At 30.7% G+C, this 21,087-nt stretch overlaps 1 protein-coding gene across 2 annotated transcripts in view; it reads left to right on the plus strand.

The window, feature by feature from the left end:
• LOC111687874 (serine/threonine-protein kinase grp) overlaps positions 1-21,087 on the plus strand; it is a 70,216-nt gene that overhangs the window by 9,618 nt on the left and 39,511 nt on the right. Inside the window, exon 2 of one of the 2 annotated variants that reach the window (XM_046949024.1) lies at positions 12,257-12,329. The gene's annotated coding sequence lies outside the window, so the exon portion shown is untranslated. Of the gene's footprint in view, positions 1-12,256; positions 12,330-13,374; positions 13,949-21,087 lie in introns of those variants that run through there. The other variant, XM_046949033.1, reaches the window with a different exon arrangement.

A 21,087-nucleotide genomic window follows, 5' to 3' on the forward strand; every position in this document is an offset into this window, starting at 1 on the left:
AATTGTCTTGAAATTCTAGAAAATTTTGGGTTAGACAATCTAATGAGTAGTTTATAGTCTATTCTATGCTCTAGTTCAAAAAGAGACAAAAGACCCCCTATTGACTAGTCTAATAAGCACTATACTCAATCCTATTCAAATAAAATGCAGAATAGGGGGTGATTGACTAAACGGTCTTATTTATTGACTAGTCTAATAACTAACCTATAGTATAGTTTGACTAGGGATAGCCTAGCCAATGAACTATATCTAACATGGGCGGGTTTTTCAGATAATATAATGTTATAATATAATATATGTTTTGTGTTTTTCAGTAAACAGTAACGTTACTTATAATCTTAGTTTAACTGAGTGTTATTGGCCAATTAAACTTAGGTTATAAGTGAGAAAACACAACAAAAACAATAAAACAATGATTTCGAAACAACAAAAGCTTAACATTTAAGTAAATTGCAATTTTCTGATTTGTTTTTATTTATTTTTGTTTTAAATGTTTATTTAACATTTTATTTGCAAAAAAAAACAGCTGTTCATTGTTTATGTTTTTGAGTGAAAAGCAATACTAACAAAGTTAACTGAACTTATACCCCATTTACACATACACGAAATCTAGTAGATTTCGTTTAAAATTTTTTTTAAAATCTAAACCGTTTACACATAATATTTTTTGTGGCATTTAGGAAGATTTCATTTTTTTTAATATTTCTTGTAATTGTGTTTGATATTAAAAATAAGAAGGAAAAATGAAATATTTATTAATATTTTATTTATAACAAAAAATTAGATATTGAAATATAACATTACCTTTTATTTTAAATAAAGTTTTCATTTATGTTTTTCAATTTATTAAAATTTTGTCGACATTTTAATTGTTGTTTGCTTGTTTTGCTTTGTTTTTTCTTCATTTTTTCTTTCAGCGTCGTATTTTTTGATATTATTCAGGAAAAACAGAGTTGCATCACTAAAAACTATTAGATTTTGAGTAGATTTTAACGAAATCTAGTTACAAAGTAGATTTTGTTTAGTATGAGAAATCTAGTTAAAATCAACTAGATTTGGCTCGAAATCTCGTAAGTACCCGATTTTGTGTATATGTAAATAGGGTATTAAATCCAAAACTGAAAAACACAGTCATCGATTAAAGTCCGTCTAAATTTGCTCCGAGTTTAATCTAACAGCAAGTTAAGCCTAGTTTAACTGAGTAGTGAGAAACCCGCCCTTATTGATACATCTAACTATTAATTAGTTTACTAACTAAAGAAATCATCTTTAATATAAATTTACATAAATATAGATTTGGTGAAATTGGATTAAAAAAATAAACTTTTATATGGTGTTTTGTACAATTTAGAAGTTCTGGTACGTATGCCCCTCTTCAGACTAGCTTCTAGTTAGACTAATCCAATGTTTAGTAAATGAATCTTTAAACATTAAAATTATTCTTTTTGTTATTATTGCTTATCTGATTGCAATATCTTTCAAGTTTCTTAACAATATGAAAAAAGTTTTTTTGTTTTATAGTTTAGTAAAAATTTGCTCGAAGTCGTCGTTAGTCCTTTTGAACTTTATGTCAGAAGTACAATTTTAGATTATTTTTTTTGATAAGGAAATAAGTTTAACATAGAAAGAAATGGGTAATTGGTGTACCATTGTACTTTTGAAGATCGAATTGTACCAAAAAAGTACAATTGCAATAAATTTGCCAACTTTTTGCCACTGATCTCTCATTGGTGTATTTTTGTACTTTTGAAGATCCAATTATTCCGAAAAAGTATAATTTTAAAACATTTGCCAAACACTGATCTCTCATTAGTGTATCTTTGTACTTTTGATGATCTAATTGTTTCGAAAAAGTATAATTTTGACAAATTTACCTAACATTGATCTCAATACCAAGATAGAACAATTGTACGTTTTAGAACTATTTGTGGAACTACTAATACATTTGGTAATAAATCACTTGAATTGCAATTAAAATTTGTAATACACTATTGAATAAGTTTTTTGTTAACTATTTAAGAGTAATAAATCTCTAATAAGTAATACTTTTTTTTAAATAAAAATCTTCCTTACCCCTTGTCTATATTAGACAAATATTTATTATGCTAAACTTTAAAATTGTTATCATGATAAAAAATTAGCAGATAAAGACCGCATTTATTAGCGTTATAGCGTCGTTATGACAGTGTTATCTAAACAGTTTTAGTTTTAGTGAAATTAGTGTTTATTTACAAAATTTGCATTTAATTTTTATAAAATTTAGCATTATTTCAGTAATTTCAGTATTTCGTTACCCCTATGCATTAACATAAACGAAAAACTGTGCCGTGATAAATATTTGTTCAATATAGACATGGGGCAAACAGATTGATATACAAATTTATAGTAAAATTCAAATGAAATGAATGAAAATGAACTTAATATAATTTTATTTTAGATTTCTGCAAATATATACAATGAAATATGTTTTATTTGTTTTCTCTTTTAAGAAAAATAAGTTTTGTTTTTTATTTGAATTTACAAAATATGTTTTATAAATTTTCTTTATTAAATAACTTATCAAAAAAAGAAATATAAACTTGAATTTTGCCAGATTAAAAATTGAATTTAATTTTTTTGTTTTTCTGCATTTATTTATAATTTTTTCTCTTGCCACCTGCATGTGTTAAATTTGATTCTTTGTTTTTATTTGTGTTGTATATGTTTATTTTATAAATAAAATAGAAAATTTGATTACAAAAAAATATTTTATTGGTTTTTTATTAAATTATCGAATAGTTTTATCAAAATTGTTAGTTTAAGGGCGGGTTTATTGTTTAATTTTTTGACTGAAAAGTTGGCAATATTTAAAAAGTTAATTGATCTTAAAATCACAACTAAAAAAACACAATCATCGATTTAAGTTCGCCTAAATTTGTTCCGAGTTTAATCTAACAGCAAGTTAAGACTTAAGAAACCCATCCTAAAGACGCAACTGAGTTAACTTACACATTGATATTCGCTTCTAAATCTTTATGGATGGCAAAGATTCTAGATATCTTCGGAAGGTAAATCTTTGCAAGTCTTGCTTTCAAAATTCGTCCATAATCCCATGAATATATTTTTTTTTAAAAATCATGTATTTTTTTGTCATTACATAGTAAAACATAATGAAAATAAGTATGAATTTATAGTCGAACATTGCCGACCATATGATACCCTACACCAGTCAGTATGTTAAAATTTTGAATTTTTTTTAAATAAAGCATTTAATTTGTTTTATTGTGGAATATTTTTACTTATTGTTGACAAAAAAGACATATTTTCTACAAGAGGGCTGATAGGGGAGAAGGGGTAAATATGGACCTATCCTTATAAATTTTGGTAGATGAATTTACGTCTACTACAAAGTCATTTATTTAGATTTTTTTTTTTTGACCTTCAAGTCATTTTCTGAAGGGGAGACTGTATGGGGGCTAGAATCAAATGAGGCCCGATCACAATAAAAATTAGTATTGTGAATTATTGTTCTGTAAAACTAATTTTTGCTGATTTTCGTTGACATTATAAAACATTTAACGTACTTATGAGCCTAAAGGCCCGATTCGGGGGGTACGGTTGTATGGGGGCTAGGAGAAATAATGTTCCGATTTCAACCATTTTCAATAGCGATCGTCCTTGAACCAAAAAAAGAGTATGTGCCAAATTTCATCAAATTATCTTGAAAATTGCGACCTGTAGCGTGCGTACAAGGTTTACATGAACACACAGACAGACAGACAGACGGACGGACATAGCTAAATCGAATCAGAAAGTGATTCTGAGGTGATTGGTATACAATAAGGTGGGTCTAGGACCAATATTTTTGGGTGTTACAAACTTCAGCACAAACGCATAATACCCTCCCCACTATAGTGGTGTAGGGTATAACAATACACATATTTACTTGGCAAAGACCTTCATTCCGATATCTAACTGATCCGTCAATTACTGCATCGAATATCAGTCCTTAAGTATAGAATACTTGAAAATTATTATTGTACTACTTAATTTAAAAAAAATATATATAATTTTGCGTTTTATTTTCCGGAAAACGAAGAAGGAAGATAAGAATTTCCTAAAAACATTCCAACCTCTTTAGTAATCCCTTTCCCTCAATAAAGGTTAACTTAAGGTCCGTATCAGTCGTTTTAGTAATGCGTCTTGTACTTTTGTAGATTTTATTATTTACCCCCGTATTTATAAATATATGTCTTTTATTTTAGATTTATTACGCACATATTCCATATAAAATTCTTACAATAAACCATCAATAACTTTATAAAGCATTTATGAATATAGGTGTTAGTTCTTTAGTGAAGTGGGAGGATCGAGGACCTTTACAAGGTGTTCATATCGAGATTCTTAAAAGTTTTTCAGTGCTCTGTCTAGTCACTACTTTTTTTTACGTCTTTCTATCTAAACGTTATAGTTATTGCTGGAGTTCACTGTCCTTGACCGGCTGTTAAACCAGTTCTTAATATGCCTCTTGTCATAAATCCGACAGTAATAATTCGTAGTATGGTATACTTAACCAGCAGTTGATCACTGGTACCTTGTCAAAATTTATACGAGTCTATGTATAACAAATTATCAACAATAATCAGCTGAACAAATGATGTCTCCTTGAATTCCGTAACTCTTGGTTCGTAGAGTTAAGAGTTGGATCTAGCCGCCATTCTTGTCTAACTTATGTATATAGTTTGAATTATGGGGGTAACTGCCGATGCATTCGTCTTTTAACTCTTTGTGATTCTCATATAATCCTTTATATTAAATTAGGTTACGTTTCTGTGTTAAAATCATCACTTTTTCATGTATTTTTTTGCACTTTCATGGAGTAAATTATACACATTTGTTACTTGTTTTGAAGTTCCTTTTGCTGGGCTTAAATTGTCTTTGAAATCTTTGACATTTTTACAAAATCTAGTTCTTATAGAAAAGTGAACTGTCATTATAACCATGAAAGTTCTAAGAATTTTCGTGCAAATTCTCTTTAAGCTCTTGAGCGATTTAGTGTCGTTTTTATGAACATAAAAACTTTACATTCCCTACTACTGTGTCACTATATAGTTTTATCATGTCGACTTTTCAACTTTTTGCATTTAGTTAAAAGTCGACTTTTCGACTTTTAGTATTTTGTAAATAGTCGATTTTTTGACTTTTACTGACTTTTCGACTATTTTTGACTTCTTCCGACTTTTCGACTATTTTTGACTTTTTTGGACTTTTCGACTTTTATTTCCAAAGTCGACTTTTCGACTTTTTTCACAGACAACAGTCGAGTTATCGACTTTTTTGGAACAAAATAGTCGACATCGACTTTTCGACTTTTTTCGACAAAAAGTCGATTGTTCGATTATTCGAAAGTCAGTTTATAGAACCCTAACAACAACAACTTACAAAAACGTAATTACGATCGAAATATAGAATAAGCACAATCGTAAAGCATTGAAACGAAATGGAATTGCTTCTTCTTTTTCTAACGATTAAGTTTTTAGTTGGAATACCTTTTTTCGATCATTGCGTAACTGAATGCGTAAACGTAATCGAAATGTAAAATAGGGGTGACTACTTTTCCAAAAAGTACCATTTTTAACTTTTGCTAAGTCCTACCATTTCTTTGCGATTTTAAAAAGGTTTCTCAAAAACCCTATTCCTACAAAACTACATACATATGTACTTTTAAATATAAATTTGCTTTCATTGATCTAATAAGTATTAAATAACTATTTCCCTATATACAAGTACATACATAGGTAAGTACATTGAGAAGAGCTGCAAAATACAAACATATATAATTTATGTACATAAATGCATTTCTTTTTCCCTTTGAATTTTTTTGTTTCTCTTATGTCTTTCTTATCTTATCTATTCTTAAGATTTCATTGAATGTTTTGTTATGTAATTAAGTTTCTAAAGTTTTATTTACATAAAAAAACAAAAAAAGGAAAAAAAACTCATAATTTATTTTTTTAAACTTAAAGCAACAGCCATTGCTAAACATGCTCTTCTCTAATTTGTCTCTAAATGGTCGTAAATAAAGAAATAATAAAAAAAACAAAAATTCCAAGTAAATCGAACATTAACCCGTAAATTATTTTTTCCATTTTTTTTTTAATAAAAATATTTTTTTGGGGTGGAATTCATTTAAATTAAAGCAACAATCGTTAACTCTACTCAAAACTTTAGTTTAGGCGAGAGAGATTTAAATGAATGTACAAAAACTTTTTTACTCTCTCTCTCTCTCTCTCGTCCTCTTTAACAAACTTCTTAAACATTCCAACCACATTTAATGCAATTTTTTTTTGTTTGAAAGAAAATCTCGAACAATTCATTATTTTAACTTCTTTTGCTTTTTTTCACTTTTTTTTGTCTTCTTTTCACCTTATAATTCCTTCATACCAAAGTTTCCTTCGTAGGATTTTGCTTTGATTTCGTAAACTTTATTTGTTGCTTGGCAACTGTTGTGAACAAGATGTTGAAAAGACAGCAAACGGTCACAGCAACAACAAACAAGACGAAAAAAAAAACAAACAACAACAAGTTAAAATAATGAATGAATTTGACATTAAAAGAAAAGGTGGAAAAATAAGTGAACACAGGAACCAGAATAAAACCGGCAACCTTTAAATATTTGCTAAAATTATAACGAATATATAGTAGAGGCACAACAACGAGTTTTCTCTCGATGTTGGCGAGGTCGATGGTAATGATGATGTTGCTACTATTAATGTTGTTGTATAGTTGTTGCTGTTGCCGTGGTTGATGATGCTGGCGACCATGATGATGTTGATGTCGCTGTTAAGGTTAAATACTACGACAACAAGTACGCCCGTTTTTTATTATTTTATATTATGTGTATTTGTGGATTGGTATTGTCATAAAAAAACTAGCAGCAGGTTTTTCCCCCGATTGTTTTTAGGTTTGTTGGTTGTTAAAGAACCACAATTTACAGGGTTCGAAATAACTAGTATATTATGGAAGTGACTCAGGAGATATGTTAGTAAATCTTAAGCTGAAGTTTTACACTACGCGTCAAAGCATTACGCGCTTTTCATACCTACTTCACATTCTACGCTTAAAGTTACATGCCACTTTTTTTAGCGAAAATTTTTAGTTTTCTTTCTATGTCAAAATCAGCTGAAATTTTCGTCAGCCGCTTGTGACGTTTATTATTATTTTATTGAAATTGATAAATACGCATTAAATAAGGAATATAAAATGTCAAAATCAGCTGACATGTTCGTGCGCGCTTGTGAAGCTTATAAAAGTAAATCTGCTTTAAGCCTTCTACGCGTCAAGGCATTCTACGCTTTTGTGCTTGAAACTTTCATCTTACAAATACATTCATTCTACTTTTTTGAAAGACGCGTGAAACGCGTGTGGACCTCCAACTTAAGAATTCTAAGTGCCAGTCCACACTAGGAATCTTTTTTTGGAAAATTTTGATTTTGCGTGAGAGAGAAAGAGAAATAATTAAATGTTTAACTTATTTGATTTCTGTGAAAGACTTTACTTTGTTTTACTATATCGGTACTATATATTTCTAACAATGATAAACGATCTCAGAAAAGATTGTTTGATGAATATTTATTGCTTAAAAGCTTAATTGTTTTTAGATCTTTTGAAATTCCGGAGCAAAGTATATGACGGAAGTTAATTTTTTTTACGAAAACTCAAAAAAAGTTGCTCCCGATTCATTGGATTTATTTCATTACTCGAAGGGAACTTTTTGTGAACAATTTATTCACAATAGTTGATTATGTATGGAACAACTGTTCAATGTTTACAAAATTTTATCAACAAATTTCACAACAAGAACGAAAAAAGTGAAAAGGGAACATGTTTCACGTGAAATGATGATTGGCGATAGGAGGGTGATTATTTTTACTTTCATGTTTGGGAACACATGGTCCAGTCTAATGTGCAACCTATTTCCTGATGTTGTTTTCTATATAAAATAATGTTTGGAATATGTTTGTGATAGTTCAGTGATATTAATACTTGATCCAACATTCATCTTCAATTGATCCTTTGGATCGTGCTTGAGAGCATAGTAAAACTTCGATTAATCATTGACAAGTAGAGAACATATCACGTCATATTCTAAAGAAGCCCAGGCTGCTGTTGTGCGCTCCTATTGAGCGATATAATAAGGGGAATCTTATATAGCGATTTATAACAGGAATTAGAGTCCAATGTTGAAAAATTCTGATTCCTGGGCATAGGTCCTTCTAATTTTCCAAACAGTGTTCAGTGTGAGATATACTTTTAGCATATCTGATTCCGAGAGATAAACTAACCCGTCGTTTCAATGCCCAGCTTTACATTCACCTGTATTCGTTAAATGTGCCTGTCGGAATGCATGTAATTTTCTCTTCGTATTTGTCCTTTTTATGAAATTTTTCATAAAGAAAGCATGATATTGTTCATAAAGAATAAGACTTCCACGAATATGTTCACGATTTTCGAAACTGGCGACTCTTAACCTGAACCTAAGCTAAAACTTTCAATTTTCTTAATAATATTTGTTCAAACATTGTTCCTGCAAACCCCAATTCCTGAACATACTTTTGATTTAAGTACCCAACAGATACTAAAGTTCAATATTAAAAAAAATATATTATGTGCGTGCGTGTGAGTATTAAAACAAATATATTAGGATGCTGGCTGTGGATACTGCTGCTTGTCACAAATGGGAAGTTGTTAAGGAAGGGTATAACAAATACTACCAAAGCAACGAGGCAACAAACAACACATACATATGTATATACAAAAAACTTAAAGAATTATATGCGAAATAGCAACAGCTATATGCAACAACAGCAAAATATTGGAAGGGAAAAAATGGCGCGCGCACAAATTTAACACATTTGCCGCGCAACTCAAGCGACAAAATGTTAAAACCAACAAGAACGAAATCAACCCAACCTCAAGAAAAAAAAAAACAAACTCACATAAAATGACTTGTAGCAAGATATTAAAAAAAAAAAAAATACAAGTAAACAAACAACCAATATGTAGGTATCTATAGCCGTATGTATATATACGAGGGCTGTAGTTAAAGGAATTTTTAGTCGCTCAAAAACGTCTTGAATATAGTGTAATATATAATATGGACTTTAGGATAGTCTTGACTGTAGTGTACTATGAATTATGATCTACTAGACTATAGACTACTCTGCAGTGTAGTCTATAGTCTGGACAATCTGTCAATTCCTCTTTTTTTGGGCTTGGACCAATCTACTGTGAGTTTTCTGAAAAACTTGCTTTCCCAACGGACTGTTGTATCCTCATTAGGCGATACAACAAAAAACTATATGGGGCACTTCTCAAGTAGGTGTGTTATCCTCGCTACAGAGAACAATGACTATAAATGGACTCCTAGTTAGATTTCATCGGTTGCTTACGCTGATGATGTTGTAGTAGAGGTAACTGTTACTCATCTTTAGATCTTGTCGCGCCAAGAGGCCTTAGTGTAATTCCTCTAAATAAAAATTCCAAGGAAAGAAAAGTTTCACTTCTATTAAGGATAATTATCTAAAGGAAATATTCTTACGAAAGTTTTAAGCAACCCTTCTCATAACCGACGCCTTAAGAACAAGGCCCAGTAAAGCGTTGTTAAATTGGTCACCTTTAGAGCTTCTTGCTAGATAACTGGCAAAAGACGCTGCATTATTGAGAACTTAAAAGAAAATTAAATTTGGATCCTGGTTCCAAACTTTGTCGATCTCCTACCAGAATATTGTATATCACCGGGAGACCCAAAGGTCCATTGTGAATAGAATATTGTATAACCATTGACTATTCTTTACCACAACCTTTAAATGCTGATGGTCTTAATGTTTTCACTGATGAAATCTAAATCTTCTTTAGACTCAATAATATGAGCACTCAAGCTGAAATTTTGGATTAGGTATTATCAGATATCTAACAGAGATATACGAATATATACTGATAGTCAAGTCACCATTTAAAACCTGATCGGTGTACATTCTAGTCCAAGAATGCCGGGCTTTTCTTAATAATATGGCGAGACATTAAACAATTACCTTTCATTTGAGTTAAAGTACATGGGGACATAACCGGCAACAATATTAATGATACTTTGGCGAATGCAGGAACGAAGATGGCTACTTTGGTCATACATTGTAGTTTTTAGTCTGGACTAAAGTTTGGACAATAGTCTTTAGCCTAGTTTAGTCAGTAGTCTGGACTATAGTCTAGTCTATGTATTCTCTAATGGATTATAGACTAGATTATTGTCTTATCTATAATCCGGACCCAAGTTAGGCTATAGTTTCGACTGTTGTCTGGTTATATGTTAGTATATAGTATGAACTGTTGCCAAGTCTATACTCTGGGTATAGTTATAGTCTATTCTACAGTATGTACTATAATCTAGTCTACAGTTTGGTATATAGTCTGTAGTTTGGACTACAGTCTAGTCTATAGTATGATCTATAATCTGGTCTCTAATGGATTATAGTTTGGACTATTGTCTAATCTTTGATCCGGACTATAGTATAAAGCCTAGTCTATAGTCTGGATTATACTACAGGCTATATTTTTGATCTTTAGTCTGGATTAAAGACTATTGAATGGACTATGATCTAATCTTCTATAGCCTTGACTATATGCTAATCTATAGTGTGGATTGTAGTATACGCTATAGTTTTGACTATAATCTATAGTATGTCCTCGACTTTATTCAGGTCCTATTATCCAGATTAAAGACTAGACTACAGTAATGACTACACACTAGACTACAGTCTTGTCTTAAGTCTGGACAACAGTCTAATCTATAGTCTGCACTATAGTCTTGCTATTGTGTAATCTCTAATATATACAGTCCGGCCTATAGTGTAGTCTATTGTGTAAACTATAAACGATTTCTTGGCTGTCACTTCATATCTAACATTGGTGAGATATTTGGGTTGAGCCTTAATGAAATCCCGAGATTTCTCACGTCTCCAGGTTGGATCTAAGACTGTACTATCTGATGAGATTAGTAGTACCATCTGATGAGATTAGTAGTACCATCAAAACGGAGTATTTTTCGATTCTACTTGACTGTTCACACGCAGTATTCTACAAAAACTTTCAAGTATGACCAACTAATCGAGTCTACTTATACCCATAAATGTATCTGTATATATTAACAAGGAATAAAAAAAAGAATATTGTATGATGTGCAGATATAGAGAGTGTTTGTTTGTTTGTATGTCACTATATAAAATATAAATGATGGGGACACACATCATACAACATTGAACGAACAAAAGTCTCCGTGGTGATGACGATGACGACGACTACGCTTTAGATGAAGATGATGATGATAAAAATAATAAAAACGAAGGACAGACATGAGACGTGTTCAAAGAGACGGACAATAACTTCTACTTTATGCAAAGAAATAATTTAAAATTCAGGAGATGAATGCTGCTGCTGTTGCTTTATTCTACACCAAAGTCTCTTAACAGTAATGACTCGATTTAAGTGTGTCATTTTGTTCATAGCAAAAGCTATATCGTGAGAAAATATTAGGTATGAATCGCAAAACATTGATTACATATAATATCTTCAATATTTGTTCAAATTGGTTACATTATTAAAAAAAAACACGTAAATCGAGGTATTACTGTAATCACTATGATATTTTTTATCTGCCTGCCATTACCACTACTACTCTTACACCACGAGTATTCCTCAACGATAATAATGATGATGATGTTGATGCTGCTGCTATATCTTCCTCTTCTCCTCCTTACCAACTCTCTTTGTGTGATAATGATGTACGAGGTGTTGCGTGTGCTTTTTGTATATATGTATATATTTTTTTTTCGTTTTATTCCTTAATTTCTTGTTTCGTTTTTATTATATTCTTTTTTTTATAAATTTTAAAGCTACAGGAAGAGCTTAAGGCGGTATGTACAATGTACTCTCGTTCTTGTTTGTTTTGTTGTATTTTGCTTAAGGAGAATGGTTAGCTCCCACTTTTGTGATATTTTGCACATGCACACATACTTTTTGGATAAACATACCGCTCTCAGTTTATCGACATATAAATTGAGAGAGTGCTGTGACATAAAGCAAACTATTAAAAATTAAATAATGACAATTTAGCGTTTATTTGCGATTTAATATATTCAAAATTATCTATCCATTAAAATCATAGTAGATTAAAACTCTTATATTTATATTCTAAATATTTTTATTTTTTTATTTCTTGCAGAAAATATTTGGAATAAATCTTAACCTATGAAGAGCAAATATTGGTGAACAAAATTTAAACATAATTTTTTGAGGTAAGTCAAAAATAACGATGCATTTGTTTAATGTTTTCCCTAAAGGACTTATCGAGAAAATGCAATAAACATTTAAATTCGAATCGAAAATTCTCTGGTTGGTAACTTTGTTATTCTCCATTTCTTTCCATCTCACTTAAACAACAATAGCTATAGGTCTAGTCTATAGTCTATTCTATAGTCTAGTCTATAGTCTAGTCTATAGTCTAATCTATAGTCTAGTCTATAGTCTAGTCTATAGTCCAGTCTATAGTCTAGTCTATAGTTTAGTCTATAGTCTAGTCTATATTCTAGTCTATAGTCTAGTCTATAGTCTAGTCAATAGTCTAGTCTATAGTCTAGTCTATAGTCTAGTCTATAGTCTAGTCTATAGTCTAGTCTATAGTCTAGTCTATAGTCTAGTCTATAGTCTAGTCTATAGTCTAGTCTATAGTCTAGTCTATAGTCTAGTCTATAGTCTAGTCTATAGTCTAGTCTATAGTCTAGTCTATAGTCTAGTCTATAGTTTAGCCTATAGCCTAGTCTTTAGTCTAGTCTATAGTTTAGTCTAAAGTCTAGTCTATAATGTCGTCTAGTTTATAGTTTAGTCTATAGTCTAGTTTATGGTACAGTCGATAGTCTAGTTTATAGCCTAATCTATAGTCTAGTCTTTAGATAAACATATTGTATATAAATATGTTTATCTCTTATTCTTAAAAACGCGCTAAAATTTTTGGAACCAAAAAATAGACATCACTGAAACAAACCCCCAACGAAAATAATCGAACAAAATGAATTTCGTCGGTAACAATTTTGATTTTGATTCTGTTCTTCGACTTTATTCCTTTTCAAACCAACATTCTCCTGACAATCGCTCTCTAACTCTCTGGGATTTCTTAAGTAAAAGAGCGCGCTTTTAAAATACCGGGAGAGTATAGAGGAATTGTGAAAATAACAGCAACAAAAAATAAGGTACATTATTTTAAGTTTTTTTATGTTATTTTTTTGTACATATTTACTGTCTACTACTTCTTCCAATACATGTTGTTGGTATCGGTCTGGTCGTCTGGTTCGGTTATGTGCCGCTCGTTAATGTGGCGGTTTTGCAGTTTAATTTCAGCTTTTCAGTTGCTTACGTTGCAAAAGGAATATTAAAGTTTAAGTTTATTTTATTAATTGTGAAACCAAAAAATAAAAACTTATTTTATTAAGAAAAAGTTAACAAAAATAAAATATTAAAAACCGTTCATTTATATTTAAAATTTTTATTAAAAATAAAGCAATAATTTTGTACTGAAATTTCTCTTTAAACAATAACGAAATACTCAAAATATAGATAGCATCGTCTGGAGTTTAAAATTTTTCGACTATTTAATTTAATTTGTTGTTTTTGGTTAATTGAAATTTCTTGTCTGAGACAAAAAAATATACTGGAATTAATTTTTTTTTATAAACTTAAGTGATAATGTTTAAAACTTTGCCTCGTATCTTTATGCAAATTGTTTTAAATTTATGGTTTAAATTATTAAAACGTGGTGTTAAACATAAACGCTAATAAATGGAAAAGTGATCATTCTATTTGAACATTACATATATAACGGAATTTTTATAAAATGGATTCTCCTTTTGAAAAAAAAAATGTAAGCAATTTTGTTTTTTTATTTATAAAATTATAACAAATAAAATTAGCTAAATAATATAAAAATATTTTGTTTAATTCTAGAAAATGGTCTGACCATTTTTTTCAAGTTGTAAGGCTTTTTTTCTCCATAACCTTAAATTTCTAATTCAACTGTATAAATAGAATATTTTACCGGCTTTAAGAATATATAAAACTTCTTTTGAAAATTAATTTTCCACGCTTTAAAGCTTAACATTTTTCTCTAATTTGTATGTACTTATTTTTATGAAATTGCTACAAATTATTTCATAAATATAACAATGTTTCATGGGTTTCGTATACGATTTGGATTATGTTGAAAATCTGCAGCCTAGACCACTTTCATTTAGACACTAATAACAAAAGAGGACATTTTCACTAACATGTTTCTTAACCTATAATCGAAAATTTTCGACCACTGCTTGGGATCTATAATACAATGTCATACAACGCTATCTTTTAAACATTTATGATCAGTATAATATGGCAACACTAACAAATTATCCATATTATATTCCACTTCATCCTCTTCTTCCAATTCTATCAATGTACATTTTTATCTTGAATATATAAAAGACAACCTTAGCAAGGCCTTAGTAAAAAATCTAACGTCATCAGACAATATTGTAGAAATATTCATCCCCTTTGTTATTTCCTTTATCTTTCTAGTTCAGTTCTAGTTCAGTTCTAGTTCAGTTCTAGTTCAGTTCTAGTTCAGTTCTAGTTCAGTTCTAGTTCAGTTCTAGTTCAGTTCTAGTTCAGTTCTAGTTCAGTTCTAGTTCAGTTCTAGTTCAGTTCTAGTTCAGTTCTAGTTCAGTTCTAGTTCAGTTCTAGTTCAGTTCTAGTTCAGTTCTAGTTCAGTTCTAGTTCAGTTCTAGTTCAGTTCTAGTTCAGTTTTAGTTCAGTTTTAGTTAGTTCTAGTTCAGTATTAGTTAGTTCTAGTTCAGTTCAAGTACAGGTCTAGTCGAGTTCTAGTTGAGTTTTACTTTAGCTCTAGTTCAGTTCTTGATCAGTTTAAGTTCAGTTTGGTTCTAGTTCTAGTTCAGTTATAGTTTAATCTAGTTCAGTTCTAGTTTATTTCTAGTTCAGTTCTAGTTTATTTCTGCTTCAGTTTATATTCAGTTCTAGGTTTTTTTTATATACTTATTTAATGGATATCATATCCAGATTATTGAAAACATTTTATTTTATTACCCTCGTTAGAGAATAAATTATTATATACTTTTGTACTAATTGCCTTAATACGAAATCATTAAAAAATAAGAACTTAAATTAAGAATTATAAAAACATGTTTGTTCACTTAAGGTTGCAAGTACACATTTACAGTGTTGTTTCATATGAAACCCTCAACAAAAAGTTTTCAAAATTTAATTATGTTCAGAATGTTATTTAAGTTTTCAATTAAATTATTTGGCTTTTTTTAAATAAAAGGGTTAAGCAGGTCAGTAGTACAAAAATTATATATCAAATTAGTGAAAGAAAAAAACTATGAATGAAAATTGACTTTTTTTGGGGGAATATTTTTAAGGCAAAAATCAATGTGACAAATTTTATGAATTAAATTTTATTCAAACTTAAAAGATAAAAACCCATGTTATTTGAGGTGAATTTTTTTTAGATATAGTTTTGTATTAATATATCTGGGGCTTTCAGAAATAGACTTTAATCTATTTATAGGGGCGCGAAAATAATAAAGTTCTTTTTAAAAATGTAAAGGATATAACAACAAAGGAAATAAATTATGGACATACCAAAAAATAAGACAAAAAAACAAGGAATTAAACCAGAATAGCTGGAATTACCACTTGTCGTTATATTTTTGTTGGAGCTGCTGCATAAATGTGGCATGATGGTATAAAACATATACATGTACACACGTAGTATATCTGGGTGCTGGTTGCCGGCCGCCAGAGTGTTGCAAAATAAACCAAAAAGCCAGCAATGAAGCATGGCCTTATCGTTGCTATAGTTACTGCAGCATTATTCCATTCCATACGTATGTATGTATGTATCCAACTTTTCTGGGTATAAACTTTATTACACAATATTTTATTTCACATATTTTTTTGTACATTTCTTGCTGCTGCTTATTGAATATATAGTAGGGGATTTTTTGTTGCAAAAAAAAAAAAAACGTTAAAATTAAAATAATCGTACTTTGTTTCTTTTTTTATTTTTTATTTTTTAACTTGACAGTAAAATTTTTGTTGCTGCTGCCGTTTGTTAGCTAAAGGATTAAAGGATGTAAAAATAATATAAAAATGCTTTAGATACTTTAGTTGTCAAACCCTAATACTAAGACTAGTTTGCGCAAGAAATTCTATAATGACACTTTCATTTGTCGTTGGTTTCGTTTTTTCTATAAAAATAGCCTATTTCTATATAATTTACCTTCGTAAGAAGAATATGAATGTCGAGTGCTTTAAGTAAGTACCTGGCATGATGCCCTACCCCACGGTGGTCTATTTCATCCACTGGGTAGACTCATTGCCTCTGAATCCTTCAATGAAGAACTCAGGTGGCAATTTTTGTACATGCATTGAGCCGGTCCATGTACAAGCATTTTGCTCAAGTACTCTAATCTATCTCTGACCATTGCTGCCCCGTTGCTTAACTTCCGAGATGTTAAAACATCACTTCCGTTTACAACCACGCAGATGGGATGGCCTCTGTTGATTTGGCAACAGCACCTAGAAACGTAATCGGTAGACCGAAGTACGAATTTTTGTTTTTGTTCACAGGGACACACTGTGTTAATTCTCATATGAACAGAGTATACTCTGAACATATCTGGACAAGGAAGGAAAATTCAATGGTATCATTTGTATATAATACCTTTCCTCCATTATCAGACAATCCAGCACACTTCTCATTTATTCGACACATTTATAAGAGAAAAACATACGACACATTTATTATAGGTAAACGGGTTGGGTGAGGCCCGCCGTACCCCACATTCATCCCGCACCATATACAATTAATACCAACTCATTTCCAATGCTTAGTCCCACAGTCACGTGGATCCCGAAGGAACCTCAACGAACTGACCAGCCAGCACATAGTCCTGCAACTGACCACCCGTAGTACCAGATTATGTGGTTCTCGGATTAGACCTCTTTAACAAAATTAAGTATGTGGAGCCTGGCTTAAGTTAGAAGCCATAAAAGGGAACTTTTTGGTACTTTTTAAAAGGTACTTTTTGAATTTTCTATAATATTGAATCTAGAAACATGAAATTAAGTAAGCACGAAGTAAGTGATGTAAAAGAGGACAGACTGTTTCTTTTTTAACACACCGTAGTGAAGGGTATATAAGATTCGGCACAGTCGAATATAGAACTCTTACTTGTTATCTTTGTTTTAATTTCTCATTTTAACCGGCCTTATTTTAGTCTTTAGGTAGAAGTTTAACTACTATTAACACTGTTGACATAATGTTGCAACTATTTTTATTAACACAAGTAAGAGCTCCATATTCGGCTGAGCAGAGTTGAAAAACCAGAGTTACAAATAAATTTTCCCATTCCTGCTTAATTTCATACACACCATGATCCATCCCTAGCAATAGGTTCAACTAGGTAGTAAATATGTATATAAGGTAAAAAACCCTCTAGAAATGGTGTAAATTTAAACAATTTTATATTACTTAATATTAAACCATTTACCTATAATGCAAGCACATAGAGCACAATCCATAGACCAACCAACCAAACATCTAGTCAGTCAGTCAGTCAGTCATCATTATTACCTTTTGTTAGTTATCTTTGGTGTATTATTTGCTTCAATGCAGTTTTATTTCTGTTAGTGTTTTTAAAATACTGATGCTGCTGCTAAAATTTTGTTGTTTCATTAAAGGCTTTCTTCATTTTTTTGTTGTTATTATTCCTACCAAATAAACACCATCATCCAACCAAGCCAACCAATCAAGCCAACGCATGTATCACTCATACACACAATATTGTGTTGTATTGTTTGGATGAAATAAATTGTATTCCCCCCTTCAACTCTGCTCGATTCTATTCTTTTTTACTATTGATAATAATGATGATAATATATAAAGTTTTTTTTTAGACTATGATTCCTTATTTCTATCCCAAACTAGTTGTGCTGCTGCAATGTATAAGTATTTGAAGTTTGTCGTAGTCGGTTTTTTGTTTATTTTTTCCATTTTTGTTAATCCGTGAAAATGGGCGCAACACTTGACTTAAACTGGTCCCCAGGGTAAAAATGCATACAATTGCAATAGCTCTTTTCATACAAAAATACTCTTTGGTATTAGGTGGACAGGGTTTGAGGTTCTTTTTTATTTGCCTTTTTAGGTTTATTAAAGGTTTATTATTTATAAAAGAGAAGAATCTTTTAAATTAGTCACATTTTGCCGGACCTAGGGAAAAAGTGCATCACATGTGTGTTTGGTGGTTAGGAAATACTAAAGACTGGACTAGATACTCGATTAGAGACTAGACTATATAATAGACTGGACTATAGACTAGACTACAAGCTAGACTAGACTATAAGCTAGATTATAGACTAGACTATAGACTAGACTACAGACTAGACTATAGACTAGACTATAGATTAGTCTATAGACTAGACTATAGACTAGTCTATATACTAGACAATAGACTAGACTATATACTAGACTATAGACTAGACTATAGACTAGACTATAGACTAGACTATAGACTAGACTATAGACTAGACTATAGACTAGACTATAGACTAGACTATAGACTAGACTATAGACTAGACTATAGACTAGACTATAGACTAGACTATAGAATAGACTATAGACTAGACTATAGACTAGACTATAGACTAGACTATAGACTAGACTATAGACTAAACTATAGACTAGACTATAGACTAGACTATAGACTAGACTATAGACTAGACTATAGACTAGACTATAGACTAGACTATAGACTAGACTATAGACTAGACTATAGACTAGACTATAGACTAGACTATAGACTAGACTATAGACTAGACTATAGACTAGACTATAGACTAGACTATAGACTAGACTATAGACTAGACTATAGACTAGACTATAGACTAGACTATAGACTAGACTATAGACTAGACTATAGACTAGACTATAGACTAGACTATAGACTAGACTATAGACTAGACTATAGACTAGACTATAGACTAGACTATAGACTAGACTATAGACTAGACTATAGACTAGACTATAGACTAGACTATAGACTAGACTATAGACTAGACTATAGACTAGACTATAGACTAGACTATAGACTAGACTATAGACTAGACTATAGACTAGACTATAGACTAGACTATAGACTAGACTATAGACTAGACTATAGACTAGACTATAGACTAGACTATAGACTAGACTATAGACTAGGCTATAGACTAGGCTATAGACTAGGCTATAGACTAGGCTATAGACTAGGCTATAGACTAGACTATAGACTAGACTATAGACTAGACTATAGACTAGATTATAGACTAGACTGTAGACTAGACTATAGACTAGACTATAGACTAGACTATAGTCTAGAGTATAGACTAGACTACAGACTAGACTATAGACTAGACTACAGACTAGACTATAGACTAGACTATAGACTAGACTATAGACAAGACTATAGACTAGACTATAGATTAGACTATAGACTAGACTATAGACTAGACTATAGACTAGACTATAGACTAGACTGTAGACTAGACTATAGATTAGACCACAGACTAGACTGTAGACTAGACTGTAGACTAGACTATAGACTAGACTATATGCTAGACTATAGGCTAGACTATAGGCTAGACTATAGACTAGACTATAGACTAGACTATAGGCTAGACTATAGGCTAGACTATATGCTAGACTATAGACTAGACTAAAGACTAGACTATATACTAGACTATAGACTAGACTAAAGACTAGACTATATACTAGACTATAGACTAGAATATAGACTAGACTATTGCTCGAGTAATGCTCGACTTAAGATTACTAGGCTATAGACTAGACTATACACTAGACTTAGGACTATACTACATAATCAATGAGTATTAATGTACAAGAACATATTAAAATATTTTTTTGGAATGATTCTCAGTTCCCTAACAGCAAAAAAATATTTATTATTTTTTTTATTTGTGTTTAGTACGTTTTGATCGTTTTAGAGGTAATCGTCCTAAAAAATGGTCCACGGGACACCCTAATGTACATATAAAAGTATTTGAGGATTAGAGCTACGATTTGAAAGAGAGAAAAAACAAGAATCCAAGAAATACGTTACACATATGAAATTGTTTAAAGCTTTGCTGTGACTGTATCTATAGTAAGTTTTCTTTTTTTCCTCTGCTTAACACAATTTCTGTCTAAGTTTACAATATAAAATAATCTCCCATAAACAATCTAAGCTTAAAAAAAAGAAAACCAGCTTAAAGTAACAATATTACAATAAACCAACAACAGCAACAAAAATTGCCTGTTAAATTCTAAAAATAGCAAATTGGCAACAGGCTTAAAATGTATTTTTAGCCTTAACCTGACTTTAAAAATAGAAATATTATAAAAATGAACCCAAAAAAAAGACGAAGAAATAGTTGGCGTAAATTCAACATAAATAACAAAATAGAAAAAGATATATCAACCAATAGAGTAATAGACCAAAAGGCATTTGCAGCAATAATTTGTTTAGTTAAGACCTGGCTTAAAATGGCTTATAAACCGAATTAGCCTAAATGCATGTGTGATGCATGCATGAGCTTGTTTGTGTAGGCAAAAAAATACTTTATATAAAGCGCTCTTGGTAACAATAAAATCCATTCTCTAGATAAACCTAAACTTTATTACATACATGTATTTCATTTGTAGATTTTGGCATTCGTTTGTAATTTAATATTTGTTGCTTATTTTGTGAAAGTTTTTATATGTTTGTATGTACGTCTGTCTGTCTGTCTATCTATCTATCTGTTTGTTTTTTCCTTTTGCAATTGATATGTCAGCTTTTAAAAAGATTTATTACTATATTAAATCTGACTTTATGTAAATTTATTTAAAGGATTTTTTGTTTAGTTGTTTGTTTTCCAACTTTTCCCATTCAGTTTTCCTCTTTTTTTTGGAATTGGTTCGCCGTTTCC

This window comes from Lucilia cuprina, chromosome 2, assembly GCF_022045245.1.
Source record: "Lucilia cuprina isolate Lc7/37 chromosome 2, ASM2204524v1, whole genome shotgun sequence".
Taxonomy (NCBI): Eukaryota; Metazoa; Arthropoda; class Insecta; order Diptera; family Calliphoridae; genus Lucilia; species Lucilia cuprina.